General features: G+C 36.3%; 1 protein-coding gene across 1 annotated transcript in view; it reads left to right on the plus strand.

Moving 5' to 3' along the window:
- Positions 1 to 323: 323 nt before the first annotated feature.
- Positions 324 to 17,220, plus strand: part of Tep2 (Thioester-containing protein 2) — a 151,130-nt gene continuing 134,233 nt past the window's right edge. Inside the window, exon 1 of the mRNA XM_085821260.1 lies at positions 324 to 445. The gene's annotated coding sequence lies outside the window, so the exon portion shown is untranslated. The remainder of the gene's footprint in view (positions 446 to 17,220) is intronic.

Raw genomic sequence — 17,220 nt, forward strand, 5'->3', positions numbered from 1 at the left:
TGGTATCCGAAATAACTTCGCTTCTGTTATTCGGTTAAACGTTGTTCTGCTGTAATTCGGTGAAATCGCCTCACGCCAGGAGAGAACAGATTTTCCAAACATATTGGTCGCGGTGAGTAGTTCACATCCGCTTCAAATTCCGCAATTTCGTTTTTCTGAGCAACATTCTCTCACCTTAAAGTCGGAGCAGAATACTGGATATAGGTCACTAGTGCGCTTTTCCTCCCACTGTTGGAAAAATCTTTCTTTATTTGACAAGTTTCTCTTCCTTGCCGCACCGCAGAAGGTGGCGCTGTTCTCTGCGGATTTGTTTTACACGTGAGTGGCTGGCCGGATCTTTTTCCCCATTCGAGCTTCAGTACGCTGTTAGGTTTTAAGTTGTGTGTATTGCGATCTCGTCGAGTCCTGGAAATAATAATTATCGTGACAACGTTCTAACCATCGAGTAAGTTAGCTAAGTTTGATTTATTTGTCAGAAATGCATGAAATGTTAGTTATAAATTCAAAAATTTTGGATATAAAGGTTTTTAAATTTACGATTATGTTTTGAATTGAGTTCGGACAGGTATGATTCCTTCGCCAACTCTGCACTTATCGGTGACCAGTGTTCCCATTTTGGACCATTTAGAAAAGCATTATTTTTTTAAAAAATTTTTGCTTGGTGTGTTTTAGTTATTGCTTAAGTAGCGATGATTTTTAAATGATTTATTTTTGATAAAAAGAAAGTATATTACTACGATTTTAAAATTTCTTGTGGCGAGAATCTCAGAAAAATTAAAATATCGGAAAAATTCGAAATAAAGCGATAATTATTTAGTGACATTTTGGAGGCTAGATTTTATTCGTGAAAGAAAACACATGCAAAGCAGTAAAAACAGAAGATTGGTATATTTTTATGTAGAACTATATGGATTCGTCTTCAGGATCGACCCCCGTCCTTAAAAAAAAAAAAAAAAAAAAAAAACGGTATATGATCTATCCCTCTTCAGGATCGCTCCCCCCCGTCCTTAAAAAAAAAAAAAAAAAACTGTATATGATCTGTACGTGATTATATAGTGCTTCGTTTCTGAGCAAGAATATGCTTATTCCGACTCTCCAAATATAAAAGAGAACTGTGAAGTTTATTATTATTTTGGGGTCGTAATAGTTACTAAGAGATACAAATTTAAGTATGTAAACAATACCGCGAACTAACATTCCGTATTTGCTAGGTCCCAGACCATTTAATTACCTGGAGTAGTCTTAAATCCTGTTGTATTCTTATTTCTTCCCTTTATTAAATCATGCTGTAATTATTTGTTATGATTTCGATATAAATCTGGCTAAATAAGATATATCGTATCTCCTTCATTTGTACTTTGACAGCTGAGGGAGATGGTTGGGTAAAACGATCGAAACCAGTCCTGTGAAAATTTGCAAATATTACGTGGATTTTTGTTGTTTGACTTCTACATTAGTACTTCTTCGGCGTGTTATTTTACCTTACGTTAATGTCTAGCTACGAAAGTGAATTTAAATATCCGCTATGTCAAAATGATTACTGATATTTTATAATTGAGCAAACGATCAGAAAGTAGAAATAGTGGTGGTTTTTTTTTTTTCTGACTGTAACGATCGAATATTCCGAACCGTTGTTCTTTACGTTGAGATAAATAGTAATCAAAACAGTAAAGCGGTTTCGAATACAGAGCTTTTGACATTTGCAGTATAATAGTAGGAAATATTTGAGAATCTGTTGTGCATTTTGAACATTTGTTTCGCATTTAACAAAACGTGCAGCTGTACGGATAAGTATTGTCGAAAAGCTAGTAGCTAGGCAAAAATTTAATGTATGTTATTAAGCAAATTGAATTAATACTATTCATTTTAAACGAATAAAATAAGAATAGCTAAAATGTGTTATTATTTAATTCCATGTGAGTGAAATCATTGCGTAGTGCTCTAAAATTTGTAGGTTATTGGTGATTTAATAGATACAAACTCTATTAAAAAGCATGTTGGAGAAATAAGTTTAATTTACCCTGCAGTTATTTTAGATTAAAAGTAATAAAATTTAAAGATAATTTATTTTAAGATCCGTTCCTTTTATAGCGAATTCTTGCTGTCGAACATTTCTACTTTTATAATAACTTTTGCTAAGATATAAATGTAAGGCGATGTATTTTAAAATCTTCAGCGTTGATTTTCCAACGATTGTTTATGTGATGCGATTATCATCTACAAGGCTATCATAATTACCTTTGATAATTTTAATTATAAAAGGAGAGTGATATCGTACTGAAGTTCTAATGATTTCGTAAACTGCTTAAGAAATGGCAGTCATTTTAATGTATAATCTTGCATATCAATCTAGTGACACCCCCGACGAAAACATTGCAAGACTTCCCACCGCGATCTCGATTGATTGTTTCTACGAGAAAGAAAAAAATCGCAATCTTTTTTAACTTGAGCTAAAAATAAGCAGATTGCGAATAAAAGTATTAGTTCATTTGTTGATGTACTCAGGTTACTTACAGATATTAAGATTGTGTCGGATACAGTTGACAATACGAAACGTATCATCGATCCAAAGTAACTTGACATTGACGAACGTTTTATTTTTGGTAACTACACAGCATAACTTCTCCAGTTCCCTGTAAATAAGAATGCTCTATTTGGTTAACGCATTTTAAATAAACATTATTACTAAATAGTACAACTCAAGATTTCCTCTTTCTTGTCCCATAGTATGTTGAATGTTTGCTGTCCGTATTCGATCTTCGCTGTGGTTCTGTTACGGAGTATTTAAATGGATAATAAAACATTGGTTCTGTACAGATCCTATTTCAGTTTGCTTTAAATTCTTATTTTCTCTCATTTTAATGACATTGTATACAGATAAGTTTCTCTCATTTGATTGCTTCATTAGCAAGCCGTCTGGTGACGTTTAGAAGCATACATCACCAGCTGAGATAATGAAACTTGATGCGTAGACCGTTGGATCAAACCAAAACTCGTGTTTCGAAGATATTTTCGTGATGTTCGTTGCGTGTTCGAAGATATTTTATGGTGGACAGAAGCATTGGATTTAGCCAAAAAGTTTTAGCAAGGAGAATCTATAAATTTGGGTGCGATTCAAAAAGACGGTGCATAAGATTTTTAATGGATGCTGAGAAGTTAAGAACTGGATTCAAAAATATTTTTGCCAACGAGTGATATTCGGAATCCAGTTCACGGATATTGTTTACGTTCCTGTGTTAGAATGGCGCCAAAATGGATGGTGTAGTTTCGATTTTAAATATCCTTAATAAATCCAAGCATTCTCGGTCTATTTAAACGAAACTGAATACATTTAATAATAAAACGTTCATACGTAAACATTTAGTAATAATTCAGCAATACAAATAAGCGTTAAAATAAGAATTACAACAGTTACAGGTCAGCTATGCTTTTAGCGACCGAATTCTACGAACGACAAATCTCAAAAGCGTGTCGCCAACGCAGGGCAACGAAAAGGTGAAATTAATTCGATAGGCGTTGGAAATAAACAGATATCTTTTCGAATTTCTTAGCGAGTTTGGTTTGATCCTAGTATCCGGTGCACACGGGATTTGGCTACTTTTGGCGATTTTATGATGAGCAGTAAAAACGGGACATATACGATGAGTAGTAAACGGGTCATTCAAAAAATATATATAGTATATATTATGTACATACACACATAGTATATAGCGTATAGTATATAGACGTTCTTTGGATCATTTTTAGAGTTGGCGATAATTTTCAAAATCGCGCCAAGGCTGCACCGTATACTAGGATTTGACCGCGAGTCTGCTCATTATGAGCAATAGTTATCTCCGACTGCATTCAAAAGGAATTAGTTATTAGACATATATGCAGTTTTAAGTGGTATTCCTAGATTATATATAGGTGCTATTTGTGGACTATTGGTATTCCTAGAACAATCCGTTTCTACCGGTAGAGGAACAGAATCTGTGAAAAGCCGCCAATGTTTCGCAGACCGGCTATTCAGCCATCGATAAATATGATTTACTAGAATGAGCCACCTGTAATTTGCCATTTGAAAATTTCCTTTAACTTAATTTTACAGGTTTCGGACTGTTATAAAGGCATACATTTACAAATCTTTTGCTGAAGACCAGTATTTCTGAAAACGTTAAGAAAACATTAACGCACAGCAGCGGGAGCCATGTAGCGCGCGGCCATAGGGGTTAGGGTAGAGAAATTTGTATGATTTTTCAATATTCGTGCTAGTTTATTGTTATTGACAATGTCATCAAAAACTTTGCACATATAGCTCCAGGATATATTTTTGTTTCTAGTCTTAAACTCTTAAGTTTCCACAGAATCTGAACGTCACATATTATTTCAAGACATTTGTTTTCCTCAAAAGTATAAAATTTATCTGTTATTGTAATTATCACTGAAAATATTGAGCATATGTTACCGTAAAACGATCCCCCCCCCTCTTGTAAATCAGAAAATAACTGACTCATGAATAACTCTCGCAAATCAGTAAATAACTGTTTTAGAATAAGATTTAAAATTATATGTTAATGATTTTCCATTATAGGACAAACGCGCCAAACAGTTTTACCCAAAAAGATACGTCCATCAACTTGATACTTCGCGAAAATACACTTTTCGTTATCAGTTGATTAAAAAATTGTTAAGTATCTCAATAAACAGATAGAGAAATGTATTGATAGCCTTTAAAATTTTTATTGAAAATACTTTAAAAACAAGTAATTGTTTATTTAACAACTAACAGGTACAAGCTAGCCCAGCACCTCCGTAGTATTGTAGGAAATTTATGAGGAATAGCTGAACCTAGCTAACTGTTAATCTTCCGCCTCAATTTTGAGGAGGAACACCCCGGGGAGCGGTCTGAGGGTCTCCCAGCGCGTTTTCCTTACCATCAACCTCTCAGGAATTCTGAATGCCCCCACACGTATAATATACCTATACAAACATCTCTGCCTTGTCAGGGTTCGAACGCAGGCGCAGGCTTTGTCGTGGAAGTATTTGGCGGTGTGATATATCGATTCAGAACATGGTCATAGTGAAATGTCTTTGTCGATTTTCGGGAAGAATTCGTGAACCCTTCTGCCTTGCAATGCAGAATTCCATTTTTGTTGCCACTTTGAATCAACGATATCTTATAAAAAATAAAGATATACCTGTCAACTTAGCCAGTTAGTTGTTAAAACCTGCCTTGGGAGAACACCCACAGTGGTGAACGACGAAAACGAAGCGGCTGGTTTGGTTTATTTGATTAAGGCAAAACATTTTCTGCCGAAGGGGGAGAGATGCCTTCGTGGAGGACATTCTAAGGGAACTGTTTCGTATACACGTTTACACACGAAACGGCTGGCTTCCTTGCTAATGCTACAATTGTTTTGTTGTCGATGTTTCCCTGTAATTCTCTTTCCAAGTGACTAACAGGTTAAGTTGGCATGTATAGCTTTCCTACAAAAAATTATTAGGCATTATGCTCTGTTAATTTAACAGCTCTTACGCAAAGTTGGGCCTTCGAGGAGCCGAGCGGTAAAGTCACTGAACACTGGTAGTTCAAATCTTGGCAGCATGGGCCTTGAACATCCTGTTTTCTTTATCAATCTTAACTTTAATCACACTGACGTAGGTCAGTTTTCTACGTTCTTTTTGGCTGTTGTTTGTAACATATATTTAATAAATGTGCAAAAAATTACACTGAAGGTCTTTTAAGATTTAGTGAAAACGGCCATGTTATTTGTATATTTAAATTTCTGGAAGTTGTTCCTGAAATTTTGCATGTTCTGTTTTCCCGATGATAGCTTAGAAATTTTAATTACTTTTAGATCACACAGTTTTCGTATGAAAATGCATGCTGTCGATTAAATATTTGCTAACATTCGTGCATTTTAATAATTTACAGTTAAATTCATCCTCAATTTCGTCTTTCAGACGTTTAAGTTCGTAGAACCAAATGGCGGAAAACAGCATATACCACTTTTATTATTGTAGAACAAAATACAGCAACTGAGGCGCGCTTTCTTTATTATATTCAGCACAGGCTGTAATTCAGTTGGTTGGACGTGCAGGCCATTCGAACCCCTTAAAACATTAGGAATCGATAATGGAAACTGATAAGTTGGAATGTTGCTTGTTGCATCCTCTTAACTTTCGAACAGCGCGAGTTTAGACTATGCTTATTTATTTATTCTGTGACCTTCATCTTGGAATTTTTTGAACAGAACAACAATTAAATGGTCAAATGTTTAGTTCTGCTGGATTTTGATTGTTCCAAGTAGGAGCTTGTTAATCTTTGAATAGTATTTTATTCTTGTTAAAAACCCGAAAGAGAGCTGTGTTTTTAGTCAGTTTGTTTAGGAACTAGTTTCCGGTATTTCTTAATGGGTAGTCTGATAAGGTATGTTTTATTTTGTTGTTTGTTTATGATAATCTGTTAAAGGGAAACCTGTTTTCTCCACACCTTCGGGTAACCGTGGCTTTTATTATGTTTTAGAGGTCATTATTTGCTGCCGTGAAATAGAAAAAGCCAACTGAAATAGACATTGAAGTGTAGTCGTGAATACTTCAGTTTATCTATTTTATTAAAATGCTAGTAAAAAAAAAAAATACTCGAGCTTAATAACCGCTTGCTTTTATGGTGATTTGCATTACACGTTGAAAAAACACGATAAAAGTTGATAAGATTCAAGAATTGCTAAAAGTATATAGCAGAAACCGAATTCCGAATTTTTAGTCCAAAGGGGCTTTGTCCTTCAAGGACTATTGTTTGCGAATTTTACGTCAAATCACTCTGAATGCCCGTTTTACTTTTCAGACTGTTGCCACCAAATATTATCGACCTGTATTATATTTGAAAAAATTAAATAGTGAAGAATCTGCATAAATGTATGTATGTTTCTCGCATTGTGGTAAAACAACGGTACCTAGAGCAATTTTGAATGACGTAATCCTACTGCGAATATGGGCATCTGGAAGCCCTAATTTGGAATTTCTTTTATTACCGATTTCATGTTTTGTAAAAGTTTAACGATTTTTTGATTAACAAACTCAACGATTTCAAAGCGAGCCATGGCAACGTTACGTTGTTACAGAAAAAGCATTTTTATCTCCAGCGTGGCCAGATTTTGTATCGGAAATTCTAAAGATATGCTCAATTTAAAATTGCTTTGCTGTTGAACTGAATTTTATGGTTTCAGTGCGAAGAACATGATATTTACTCAAAATGTTAAAAAAAACGCCCCTTTGGACGTAATTTAAAATCTGAAAACTTTCAGACTTTTTTTTTTTACTTCAAAATTAAAAATAAAGCATTCGAATGCTTTCTTTATAGGTAAACAAACAATGAACCATTTTTTGTAAAGGGGGATCCATATTTATGTTTAGAAATGCATTATATCGTTTCACTTGATATCGGTATCAAATGTTGTTTGGGTACAGCAATGCTCAGGATATGATTTTAATTCATTTTTCGAAAGATATTAAAAGAAATTTTAGAATACAGGCTCTCAACCGGGAAGGGGAGGAGTTTCCCATAATTTCAGGAGGCTATTCTGTCTGCCTTTTATTTACATAATTAAGTATTTAGTTTTAGTTTGAATATAAAATACTGCTTTGTTTCGGGTTTTGGTATTTATCAGCATGTTGTATACTTTTTGTTTACTTTATAAAACGCATTACAAATAGTTTAAATAAATGCATATGTATTTTTCGGGTTTTGGAAAGGCAGTGGATCATCTAGCAATAGTGAAAGGGATGCAAGGGGTAAAAGTGGTTCAGAACTATTGTTTTGGAATCCTGGTAATGAAGAAGTTTGGAATACGATATATATCTTTGATAACATTTTCGTACTTTTTTTATTATCAGTGATGAATTTTAATAACCGAAATAAAATTTGCATAGGTAATCGTTCAAACTTCCTGCGTAACTTTCAAGACGTCTGCGGAATGTGACTGAATAATATAAATGTGTAAATCAAACTTCTAACTAATTTGCAGCAGTACCTTAATTCTCCATTCTGATCTGGGTATTTCCCGTATCTGGTCTAAAAATAGCAACCGCTTAAAATAAATCCCTCTGAATTAATCCGTATCGCATGATTTTTACATATGACGTAAAGTACAATCCGTAATAAGTTTTGGGAACCGAAACTTTCAGCAACTAGTCGGGATAAAGGTGAACTGAAACTAAATAATTCTGAAGTAGGATTTGATCCTAATGTTACGTTTGCTCTCGCTCTTTGTTTCTATGCCCATTTTGCTTTCGCCACTGTAGAAATTCTTAAAGGAACGGGCGCGCATTTTGCATTGAAAAAATGCGATGTTAAAAATACAGAGCGTATTTACGTATTTTTAGAATGATTTCGAGACTCTTTAATTGGTGTTTTAAATGTAAAGAGTATTCTTTTAGTTGTTCATTTTAATAGCCTTTTTCTAGATTATTAAATCTGCGTCATAATTTCCATGGAAGTTCTTTCCTTAAAATTTCTATGGTTATTGATTTCCATAACCTTTCATAGTACACGAAGCATAGTGTAGCTTAAGTACTTAATGTTTAAGTGACTTTGAAAGAATGCTTCATTATTATCAAAGGCTCGCGCTCATCAGTTGTGGCGAAGTTTCCCCGTGAAATACGGTTGTGTCCAAATTAGAATGTGACAAATATGCGTGGGATCACTCGGTAAATGCCGTGACGAAATCAGCCAAGGCCAGCCGAATGTTTTTCTTTTGACTCGAGGAAAAGTATTTAAATGGCTGTCGCGTGTCGCTTGCATATTCGTTGCTAAATCACATGGAGATGATAGCTAGCTACCTTTGCCTTCGCAGCGAATTTTCTTCCGAGCAATTGCCGAATTAGCTCAACTTTATGAATTTAATTTCAGCGCATCTGCTTCGGAACAATTGAATTGTGCGCACATTCAGACATACATTGGTTAGTTTTATTCTCTGTAAAAAAAAAAAAAAAAAAAAAAAAAAAAAAAGTCTGCAGATGAGAGGATGCAGTTGCGTCGTATATCGTTCTTTTACGGAACTGCTCTTATATACGCTCTCGCTTGGCGACTAGCGAGAAATTTGTCGCCACTATGTATATGTTACAGCGAAACACCGAAATCTGGAGAATGTCGACTTTCACCGGTGAATGTCAACATTCACATAGTCGCTTGGTGCATCCGAAATATTTTCCAAATACTCTTATTTCTAACATACACCGGTAAATGTCGGCATTCACCATGTGCTAATGGTGAATGTTGAACATATAAGAATATTATATTTTCTTCTCCGTAATTCAGTTAAAACGCACTTGAAACTTAAAATGAGAACTTAAGAACATAAAAACTTAAAACACACAGTACATTCAAAATGAGAAAGGAAAATAATAAAAGTTAAAAACTTACTAAATTATGTGATTCAAATCTTATTTACTGCAACAACTTAAACTATTAGGACACTTTGAATTGCACAAGAGGTCCTTGCTCTTACAACTGCATTTATTTGTGGAACACTTCCTTTTAAAATGACAGCACGTACATATACTCCTCTCTTTTCGACCTACACCAGAGCATATCTGTGATTGTCGACATACGCCGGTGAGGGTCCGAATATACAAGAATGTAGTGCAATATTCGATCTTTCACCGACGTATTTGGTGAATGTTGACATTCTCCGGTGATATTCTCCAATTTCGGTCTTTCACGGTAACATATATACCACTATATTATAACAAAAAAAACAAAAATATACCACTATATTTTTGGCGAGAAACTCCACGGTGCCATATTACTATCTAAATTTTTTGTGTACATTTCGAACTTTAAGCTTAAAATGTTTCCAAAAACGCGGTTTTCGCACCAGCAAAAACCGCGTTTTGACTCACAATTTAAACTAAAAATCCGAAACAAAAACAAAAAATTTGAATAGCAAAAACTTAGTTTCTAACCAAAAATATTTGACAAGAATACATGTACCCAGCGATGTTTTAACTTAAAGAAACATCTGCGAATTGCACAATCTAGGCAGCGAAAGTATGATATAGTTAAAAGGAGCCCTATCAGTGGACCAGCGGTTAAAGACTCCTGAACTTCGAATTGCCGCCAAACCGGTGTAGTGGTTAGCTTCGCTGACTGCCGTGCCGAAGGGCCCGGGTTCGAATCCCGCAGAAGGAATAGATGTTTGTAAATGTATAGTGTCGGTGCAGCATGGTGGCACTCTTAATATGCGGCAAGCCGAAAGTCCTCTCGTGTGGTTTGGTGGAAGGGGAGAAGGGTGGGAGACCCTCACCTGTCCGCTCCCGGGATGCTCTACATCAGAATTGGGGGCGTAAATGAGCAAAATCGCATTGTGCCTGTAAAGTAAGCCTTGAGCACCTGTTTGAATCCTGGAGAAGGCATGGATGTCTGTAAATGTACAATTGAGATGCTCGGACTCGTCCCCCTCGGGGTGCTCTTCATCAAAATTGGGAGCGGAAGTGAGCCAAATCGCACTGTCACCTGTTAGGTGCTGAAGATTGTTACCAACGGCAGGCGTAACTCGAATAGGACCCAGTTTCCCTTACAAGGTCCTTTGCAATGGCATCCTTCCCCGTAGGTAGTTAGCACTCGCGTCCTTTGTCGTATTCGAATGATTCTCACAGTTAATATATCTTATTTTGTTCTCCCTTTTGGATAAGTTAATATCCTGCTTAATTTAATGCTTACTTTTTTCATTCGAAATTACTGATTTACTTTAAAATTACTTGTTGCAAAATTTGATACCTGACTTAAACTTTCATGACTGACACAACGACTTTTAATATTTTTCTAAATATTTTTTCTTGTTAATGCACGCGTAACTAGTAAACTGCATTCTTAGTTCGATAAGGGGTGGAGCCTTTGGCCCAGATACTCTGGTGAGTACACCGTTTTCCCGTGTAACTGTATTCAAATAATCATTCATTTCTGTAAAAGTCCTCCACGAAGACATTCTTTTCCTTATGCAGGTAGCTATCGTGTGCTTTGCTGTAAAATGAATGAAACAATCAAAAGAAGTATTGCTGTATAATTTAAGAAGCGCTGTAGATGTTATATGTATTGCTATAAAAATGAAAGATTTTTGGGTGCTTTCTTATTACGTCTTCGTTCCCATTATTAACAGTGGGCGGATCACCAGAATTCCACTATTTAGTCCTGCAGGTGTAGTCGTGCTGCACTGACTGTACAGATCCGCCCAGTTTTGTCGGAGAACACTCTGGGCTCCCGCCCAAATCGCTCTGCAGACTCAAAACACACGGCTCTGAATCGAAGCTCGCCGTGTATTTCGATTTCATATCCCACTGTTTGCATGAGCTTTTGTGTGAGGCTCCCATGTGTAACTTGAATGAAAAACGGTTTCGATTTAAAAAAAAGAAAAGGCTTCTGCGAGGGTATCGTTTTTGAGTGCCCCCTCGCCGCACTGACATTACACTGACTGCCAATAAGTATTTGGACACCTGTCATAGAAAAGAAAAACTAACTTTATTCAAAATCAATAGTTGGTAGAGCCTCCACGAGAGGTATTTACAGCGTGGACCCTCCGGGGCATACTTTCCACAAGTCTTTGTATGACAGCTAGTGGTATTTTCTTCCACTCGGCTTGGAGAAGACATAGAAGTTCCTTCATCGATTTTGCAAGGGTAGTGCACCCCTGAATTCGGCTATGCAACTCGTCCCAGAGGTTCTCGATAGGGTTCAAGTCTGGACTCTGGGCAGGCCAGTCCATTCGATGAACTCCATTGGCACCATACCAAGCCTTGGTTAACGTCGAAACATGACAACTGGCATTGTCGTCCTGAAAGTAACAGGCGTCCAACCCGTAAAACTGACACAACGTAGGAAGCACATTGTCATCCAAAATAGTGCAGTAGGCATCGGAGTTGAGCTTAACATGAATGGGGACCAAGGGTCCCCAGCCCATACCAGGAGAAACACCCCCAGACCATAATTCCACCTTCGCCGAACTTGACTATTGGCACAATGCATTCTGGCAGGAGACGTTCTCCAGGTAGACGCCAGACCCAGACCCTGCCATCTGAACGGTAAAGTGTGAACCTTGATTCGTCACTCCAAAGAACCCGTTTCCACTGATCTACGATCCAATTTCGATGTGCTTTGCACCACATTAACAGAGCAGCGCGGTTGGACCTTGTGATCAAAGGCTTATGGGCAGCAGCACGACCATGAAAACCAAGCAGATGTGCTTTCTTACGGATGGTATTCATTGAAACAATACTCCCGGATGCCTGTTGAAACTCCTCGCGGATGAGGGCTATCGGTTGGGTGCGGTTCTTCCGAATTTCTCTGAACAGCACTCGTCGGTCTCTATCCCCCAGTTTCGTTGGTCTGCTGACTCAGGGCACATTCCGACAATCACCCCTCACCTTCCACTTCTTAACCACATAGGCCACTATCAATATTGGGTACTTCAGATCGCTAGATATGTCTTTTAAGGATCGGCCACATTTGTGATATCCGATAATTATACCTTTCTCGAAATCAGAGAGCTTCGAACTGCGAAGCATCTTGTATGCGACTAAAGCCGATGCTACATGGTATGTACCGGCGGAGTCCGTGGCGTACCTTGGGACCGCAGATATCGTCATTTGCATAGGTGTCCAAATACTTATTCGAACTCGGTCCCGTCGGTAAAGGCAGTCAGCCCCGTTAACTAATAATAATCAAGAATTTTGGCGTGTATTTAAAAAAATGGCGCGTGTGAATAGAACTGTTCAGTTTAAATCCGAGATATTCGAACATCAAGTTTTCTCTTAATGCAACAGCTATGGGGTACAATATTTGTTGTATCTTAAGAATTGCAGTAAAAGGAGAGGGGTGTGAGATGCTCGGACCCGTCCCCCTCGGGGTGCTCTCCATCAAAATTGGGAGCGGAACTGAGCCAAATCGCACTGTCACCTGTTAGGTGCTGAAGATTGTTACCAACGGCAGGCGTAACACGAATAGGACTCAGTTTCCCTTACAAGGTCCTTTGCAAAGATATCCGTCCCCGTAGGTAGTTAGCACTTGCGTCCTTTGTCGTATTCGACAAAGGACGCAATTCTTAACTAGAACTAAATAAGAACCTTATCATAAGTGGTTAATTTGAATACCTAGCGTTTTTTTTTTTTTTTTTTTTTGTTTTAAAAAATACTAACCACTTTATTCGGGGGTATTGCTTTGAAAACTGACAAAAAAACCTGAAGAGTCGTAAGAGCCCTTGTGCAAGTTCATTTCTTAAAAAAGTTCCCTCTACGTGAAACACGTGAAAGACAATGATTCTCTAGGTTTTAGCCCAAAGGTCGTTAGCCCAGAAGGGCTATTAATTTGTTTTTTGGCATTTTGCGTCCAAAACTAACTAAATATCGGTTCACTTTTCAAATTTTTGCCACCAAATATTATCCTCCTGTGTTATATTTAAAGAAATTAAATGAAGAATCTGCATAAATGTAGGTATGTTTCTCACATTGTGATAAAACAACGGTACCTAGAGCCGTCCAATTTTGAATAACGTAATCCTCCTCTGAATATGGGTGTTTGGAAGCCCAAATTTGGAATTTGTTTGATTATAAATTTCATGTTTTGTAAAGCGTTTTGAGGTTCAACGATTTCAAAGCCAGCAATGGCAACACTGTACCGGTGTCTTCCTGTTTCCGCTGTTGTGAAAATAATGTCTGTTTCCGCGAAATCATCAATCTTCATTACCCCCTTAAGGGGGGTAATGAAGTGGGGGGGGCGAGTGGACCTTGGCCTCTCCCTAAAGGTAGGAAAGCAAAAAGTTTTTAAATATAAAAAGAAATAATCGAAAAATATTTACGACCTCAGTTTTTTGCATGAATGAAGGTAATACTGTATTTAAAAGAAGAGCGAGAGATATTCAAACTCTGCGGTGATTTTGGCAGTGAACTGAAAGATTGTTGCCTAAAGTAAAAAACAAAAACTTCCCAAAATTCTGCATAAAGGTGAGTTATAATAAAATATTTCAGAATAAATATTCGTTCTAAAACGATAACTTCTTTGGTCTTATTTGAGCGTTTAATTCTTTCATTTATGCAATCCAATAAACGACATTTTCCTTATTTTTACTCTGAATTCGATACTGATAACCTTTATAAAGGGGTAAAGGTATTTTTTCGTTTTAGGTCCAATATATAAAACATTCGTATTGATTAATATAAGATGTGAAAATAACAGTTAATATTGTAGCAGAATTATAAATGATATTTAATAAAACGTAAGATTTCAAGAGGAACCTAAGATAAGACGTGTCTTCAACGTAACGAAGACTAAGGATAAATAGAATAGTCCTCTAAGTCCTGAGGAAGACTAACTTATTCACAAAGAAACTGCGCGGCTCTTCTTAATGACTCATCATGACATATCCTGAGAAGCTGTGGGAAGGATACCGTACTCTCCGATATCGCGGGAACGGGAAGAATTTTGAGAAGCGCGGAAAGAGGAATCTCGGATGCGCATTTTAAAATTACTTTGCGATATTGCTAATGAACTGAATTTTATGGTTTAAGCGCAAAGAACATGATATTTAATAAGTAAAAGTAACACAAGTTAAAAAAACACCCATTTGGACGTAATGTAAAATCTGAAATCTTTCAGATTTTATTTATATTTTTTTTTTGTGTTATGTAAGGCGTTCTGAACATGTTTGAAAGAATAAGTTATATTTAACTGTTCCTTTTAGATGAGAAGAATAAATAAAGGAGAAATCTTTGTAGAAATTTCATAACATTTGAAAATATTTTTGATCATATTTATTAAAAAGCGGGCTTAAGCAATGGAGTTGCTATTCCCACACATAGAAGGCTGCTATGGAACATCAAGAATGCCACAAATATTCCTTTATTACTGCCACAAATATTCCTTCTGTCGCAATCTGCAATTCCTGGAGAGAACTAGGCGTTAACGGTTTCCATTGCATTAAGTACCCCCCCCCTTCTCAAAAAAAGTGAGGATAAGGAAAAACGAGAAAAAGCTGTTTGGCGTACAAGTGAAATCAAATGACTGGAGGTGACCTTCACTTGACACAATCGAGTGTCGTTCTAAGAAGTTTCTGGTGGACAATTGTCCCCAGCAAAATTTCCCATTCTCAAAAGATTCCGTGCGTAAAATCTGAGCCTGCTGATTTACTTTAGACCAGGCTTAAAATATAGGACACGGTAAAAGTATTTTTCTGCAAATGGCGTCTCAAAAAGTGTAGTTAAGTGTCTGTAAAAATAGTCTTCTGCAATGCATTTCAAATGTTGGTGGAGTTTCGTTCGGATGTTTTACGTAACAAAGTTCTAAATTGTTATGCACTTCTTGCAGAATGCCGGCTTAAATAGGCAATGCTGTTGAATATTCGTGTACATCTTTTAATTTTCTGAAAAGTTGATGATATTACTGACCGCAGGCATTTAAATAGTCGGTTTATCACGTATATGTAACGTACATTATATTCTGTATTCTTAAAATTAAATTGATAAGAAATGGTAATCGGAAAATCATTAATTATACATTTAAAATAACATTACTGATGTAGAAGTTAACATTTGCAACATAAAATCGTCTGTTTGTGCACCAGTATACTCTTGTGATAAGAGCATATTTATATGTTGACAGATATTTTCTAACTCTAGACTACTATAGAAAATGGCTGAGCGAATTAACACTGCTGAATACCATAAATACTTTTTCATGGTATTCAGCAGTGAGGATTTCTTTTATAAACTTCCAATTAGTGCATTTCTTCCCTCGGTAGAGAGCCCTCCTGATCAAGTAGCCAAACCCTTAGGCATATAGCCCTCCCCCCCCCCCAAAAAAAAGAAAGAGATCAAGCAACTGTTAAGTTCAGACCCACTTTAAGACGTGGAAGATATCAGTATTTATAACGAAATACTACAGAAATGGAAAAAGGGGGAAATTTTTGTCTCAAAGAGTGTTAGCCAATTTCGTTTTGGCATTTTGAGTTGAAAACTTTAAAAGTCGGAATCACTTTTCAAATTGTTGCCACCAAATATTATCGCCCTTTAATTATATTTTTATATAATAAAAGGGCTATTATTTAAAGAAGTTAAGTAATGAAGAATCTGCATAAATGTATGTCTGTTTCTCGCATTGTGATAAAACAACGCCATCCAGTTTTGAATAATGTAATCCTACTTCGAATATGGGCATCTGGAAGCCGAGATTTGGAATTTGTTTTATTATCGATTTCATATTTTGTAAAGCATTTATGTGTTTTTGATTAAAAAACTCAACAATTTCAAAGCGAGCAATGGCAACATTTTCTGGGGGGGGGGAGAAGTTTTTATCTCCAGGGCGCGAGACTGTGTATCGGAAATTCTAAAGATATACTGTTCTGTTATAACTGCTCATTCGTACACCACGATTTAGGATATAACATGGCCGTTGCACCGTACTGTAAGCAAATCACGCGCCGATCGACAAAACAATTATTCCTGAAGCATTATTTATTATGAATAAGTAGTTCCATTAAAGCGATGTAATTATCCATAATGAAATATGCTGAAAAATTTAAAAGCCAGCGAATGCTGAACCCTTATCACCCTTAAATTACGAGAGCGTTTTTAATTTAAAAAAAAAAAAAAAAAAAAACTGAAATGTTTCACATTTTAAATTGCGTCCAAAGGGGCTTTTTTTTTTACATTTTGTGTGTTACATTTATTTATTAAATATCACGTTCTTCGCACTTAAACCATAAAATTCAGTTCAACAGCAATATTGCAAAATAGTTTTAAAATGAGCATATCTTCAGAATTTCCTATACAGAGACTCAAGTGCTGGAAATGAAAATGTTCTTTTCTGTACAACGTTGCCATGGCTCGCTTTGAAATTCTTGAGTTTGTTAACCAAGAATTCGTTAAAGTTTTACAAAGTATTAAATCGATAATAAAACAAATTTCAAATTTGGTCTTCCACATGCCCTTATTCGTAGGAGGATTACGTCATTCAAAATTCGATGGGTCTATGTACCGTTGTTTTATCGCAATGGGAAAAATATACATACATTCATGCTGATTTTTCATTATGTAATTTCTTTAAATATAACACATGGCGATAATACTTTGTGGCAACAGTTTGAAAAGTGATTCTGCCGTTCGTAGTGAATCGATGCAAAATCGCAAAACGAAAACAATAGTGTTTCAGGGACAAAACCCCTTTGGACTAAAGCAATTTGTTGCTATTTT

This window comes from Stegodyphus dumicola, chromosome 7, assembly GCF_044657685.1.
Source record: "Stegodyphus dumicola isolate Sdum_Otavi_A_Nest chromosome 7, ASM4465768v1".
Classification (NCBI taxonomy): Eukaryota; Metazoa; Arthropoda; class Arachnida; order Araneae; family Eresidae; genus Stegodyphus; species Stegodyphus dumicola.